Source organism: Anneissia japonica, unplaced genomic scaffold (assembly GCF_011630105.1).
Source record: "Anneissia japonica isolate Jap-2015-1 unplaced genomic scaffold, ASM1163010v1 scaffold1489_len2284818_cov182, whole genome shotgun sequence".
NCBI lineage: Eukaryota > Metazoa > Echinodermata > Crinoidea > Comatulida > Comatulidae > Anneissia > Anneissia japonica.
Window position 1 is genome coordinate 800,097 of NW_022698455.1, and position 4,363 is coordinate 804,459.

General features: G+C 34.7%; 1 protein-coding gene across 4 annotated transcripts in view; it reads right to left on the minus strand.

The window, feature by feature from the left end:
* Positions 1 to 3,482, minus strand: part of LOC117102620 (neuronal cell adhesion molecule-like) — a 15,526-nt gene extending 12,044 nt beyond the window's left edge. The window contains exon 1 of one of the 4 annotated variants that reach the window (XM_033243003.1): positions 3,399 to 3,482. The gene's annotated coding sequence lies outside the window, so the exon portion shown is untranslated. Of the gene's footprint in view, positions 1 to 1,408; positions 1,447 to 3,398 lie in introns of those variants that run through there. The other 3 variants (XM_033243002.1, XM_033243004.1, XM_033242999.1) reach the window with 3 other exon arrangements.
* Positions 3,483 to 4,363: the final 881 nt, after the last annotated feature.

Here is a 4,363-nt window from a genome sequence, read left to right on the forward strand (position 1 = left end):
CACGGCGGCCCCCCCCCCCGGATACGTCCATGGTAATGAACATTAATAAAAAAATATAAGATAAAACAACAAAAATTATATAGATCTCAACAACAAGTTGAAGATCGTCACACTACGCCAAACTCATGAGCGCCGCCATATTGTTTACATGTCAGAGGTCAGACAACGAACAAGTCATCGACCGTGACCAGGCTTATCAGAAAACATGTGGTACATAACGCTCGTTACACAATGCACCGTATTATTACCCTAGTAGCCAGACCAGGTTTTGTATGCACTTTGAGGTCCAAAGAATTTGACTTCAGAAATTGATTTAGGGTGATTCAAGAAACATTTTTGGCATGGTAACACATTTTCAAAATGTGGTGAAAGGTCAAAAGGTCAGGGTCAAAGGTCATAGCTATACGTTCGTCATATCTCCGAAACCGGTGGTAGAGAGTTAATTTTGGTGCCTGTCTATTTGTTCTGAACATTCATGTTTCTATTTTCTCTAATGGAACATTTTGCTATAATTGACCGGAAATGCTGTTTCTAACCTTTGACACGTTTCAAGGTCATAGCAATAGGGTAATTATATCTCCGCAACCACTGGTGGTAAAGAGTTAATTGTGGTGCTAATATGTTCGAAACATTAATGTTTCTATTTGGTTTAATAGAAAAGTTTGCTAGAAAATGACCGGAAATGCTGTTTTTGACCTTTGACATGTTTCAAATATCATAGTTATTGAGTCCTTATTATCTCCACAACCACTGGAGGTAGAGAGTTAATTTTGGTGCCAATGTGTTCGGAATACTCATGTTTCTATTTGCTCTAATAGAATTACATTTTACTAAAATACGACTGGAAAAGCCGTTTCTGACCTTCGACATGTTTCAAGGTCATAGCCACAGAATCACTTTACATACACGGTAATACTGTACTAATAATACAGTTTCAAGATTTTAAATTACTGTATCTTTATACTAACAAGTTTATGTATAAATCACAAGTTGTTTTCAGTTAATATTTCGTGAGTTAAATCACTCATTTGGTAGGCCTATATGATATTCCGAATTACACAAAGATGATGCGGTTTACATTAAAAAATCATCATACATTAGAATCATAGTTTTACATATTCTTTCTTAACAACTTAATCTGAAATAACATTGGTTTAAACTAATTAACGATAAAGAACGTTTTAAAATACAAATAAGAACCCACCAATGATCAACAAAGGTACAATCTTAGTGACTCTACTGAGAGCACTATACGAGACGTTCTTCGCCTCCAACATACCAGCACAGACTCTGCCCCACCCCCCCTTATACCTTATCACCCTTAACCCACCTCAAATGTGCCCAAAAATATAAATGTGCTAAGTGCCTAATAACAACAGGGCGCGAAAGACCCTGTGTGAATACTTACAGCACTGACTGATACGTTGCAATATCAATTTATAATATGTTAAAATTATGCAGGCATCACGAGTTAGGATAATACAGAATACATTATGCAAAGTAATCGAACATATGGGAAGCAATTGAATTTGATAATTTATCAACAAGTGACGCAAACTAAAGATTAACATATGGTTTTGTTATTAATAGGTCTGTAGACAATATTGAATGTATATATCTAACATATATATACATACGGTATATATATATATATATATATATATATATATATATATATATATACAGTATATACATAATATATACATATATACGTTACTGCTGTCTCTTATACACATCTAGATGTGTATAAGAGACAGGTATTATTAAACAAACATTTAAAGAAACTTGCAAAAGGAGTTATGTGCTACTCATCTATTTTGAAACTGTTGTGTCCTCTCCTCACCCACCAGCCCCTGGTTTAAATTCCTAAATTATTACAGTATTATAAATACCACATATTGTATGTAATGTCTTAACGTCGCTAAACGTTAAAAAGCGGTTCAAACAAAATTCATAGTCGTACTCAGCATATGTTTACGCGTTCATAATAATAGTTTCTTGGTGTAATTTTCTAAACCGGATATAAATAACGAATAATCATATGATATAACAGTGAACAGACGCATGGCGTAACACTGACAGTGAGCAATTTAAGAACGAATTATCAATGGTGTATACAGTAAAGAACAATTTACGAACGATACGAACGGTGTAAGATTTAAGAACGGTTCAAACTGAAACCTAATGATATAAAAGAAATCAGATCTATGGAATACGCTATCTATGCAATAGTAATTAAATGAATAGTATTATTAAACTAATTTAATCGTTATGGTTTCCAAAGATAATTAAAGTAATAATGATAAATATAAAATATAAACTCACATCTTTGAGTTTATTCTTGTAAAATGATAATGAAAAAAGGAGCTGAAAACACGCAGCGCGAAAAGTTTAAAGACTCTGTGTTGTGGAAGAAAAATTGTTCTTGAGACCCATGACGTAATGTCTGCGCGTTCTTATTGGCAAAACTTGTAATAGGCTCAACCTACCTACAAAATGCAAACCCAGCCTATAGATCAACAAAAGCGATAACGAAATATAGGCCTAACTCACTCATACTCATTACCACATGATGCAGATGTTTTTTAGAACGGCAGCGAATATTTTTACGTGGTTGTCAAGTCAACAGAAAATGAAAATGGTAGGTTTATAGTCAAACCGACTGTGTATGGGCGTGTAGGGCCTATAGTACAATTACATCAATCGATGGAAAACAACTAAAAGCCAATTACATCAAAAGGGCATTTCGCCTGGTATAATTGAGTGCATAATATAATTAAATGTTAACACTGTATAATAATAACCAAAAAGAAAACTGTAGGGGTTTAGAAGATAATCTTTATGTTGATAGACTCAAGTGAAGCTCAAGTAAAAATTAATTCAATTTAATAAGGTTAACGGCACACTCGCCGTTGCATTTGACCTTTCGTAAACCTTTCTTGCCGTCCATCTATTCTGGAAATGTTGTGTGTGCCCCTTCCCCTGTTTCGGAAAATGCTGGATCCGCCCCTGATTTTAGATGGAATAATACCCAGTTTACCATTTCTTTAAAGAAATTTATTTGGAGTGGAGATAAATTGCATGTTAACCATTTATTTTCAGTAACCTCATTTTTTTTCCAGCTATAGAAGCAATAAGAAAAAGATGGGTTGCCAGTCTAATGAAAGCAATAGTTTAGTTTCATATTTTTAATTAAAAAAAAAAAGAATTAATATTAACAGCCTAACCTACTTAGATAATTGATAAGATTCATTTTGTAGATACCACACTACTACTACATGCCCCTGCCGCCGCCGCTGCGGCTGCTGCTGGAACTTTACAGCAATTCTATGCCTAGTCTTGTTTTAATTATTTTTACATAAATAGCAATGGCGAACCTTATAAATACTAAACTTTACCTTATAAAAACTGAACCTTAAGAATATCAAAGTTTCTAGTGAGCTTGACCCTGTAATCGTATGGACAGCACGAAAGCAGAAATGATGATGTAATCCAATCAATCATGTGTATGGAACGCCCAAAGTGTCTTCGGCCGCGGCGGCGACTTCCCATCCGGCGGCGACCATCAAAATCGGATAAAAAACTACACTACGTACATTTTCTTTTTAATGGGGAGTAAAAGTAAGGAGTTATAATTTAAATTAATAAAATAAAATAACGACGTAATGATTGTCTACGCTGGTTTGGTTATTATGTTCAGGCGTCGCGTGTGTTGAATGACAATGGCTCAGGTGTGTGCCTATTTAAGGGAACAATCAGGACGAGTACTTATACGAGTGTTGCAAATTGTGAGGAATGCTACTTTCATTGCTATTATTATTATTATTATTATTATTATTATTATTATTATTATTATTATTATTATTATTATTATTATTATTATTATTGTTATTATTATTCCTGCATTGTTGTTAAGATCCTGGTTATGGTGTTATCATTGTTGACGACGATTAATACATTTATCTATTATATTTATTGACAGTAGAAACGTACTGATAGATTCGTATAAATACTGAAATTCATGAGCAGGCCCGTAGCCAGGGGGGGTTTTTATGGTTCGGGCGAACCCCCCTTTTCTAGCGAACCCCCCTGTTTTCTAGTGAACCCCCCTAGAATTTTTGAATGAGTCCCACTCGGACGGAATGTCTGTTTTTAACTTGCCCAGCATTAAATCAAAATTTAGCACCTAATTCATTATTTGGTCACCCGATTTTAAAATGTTAGCCTGCGATACAAGCCCTGTCTCTTATACACATCTAGATGTGTATAAGAGACAGGTGCACTGCACATGGTTGCTGTTTCACGTACACGAACGCTAATTGGTTGGCTCGCCCAGTGCAGCGCACATGGTTTTAGTTTGTCT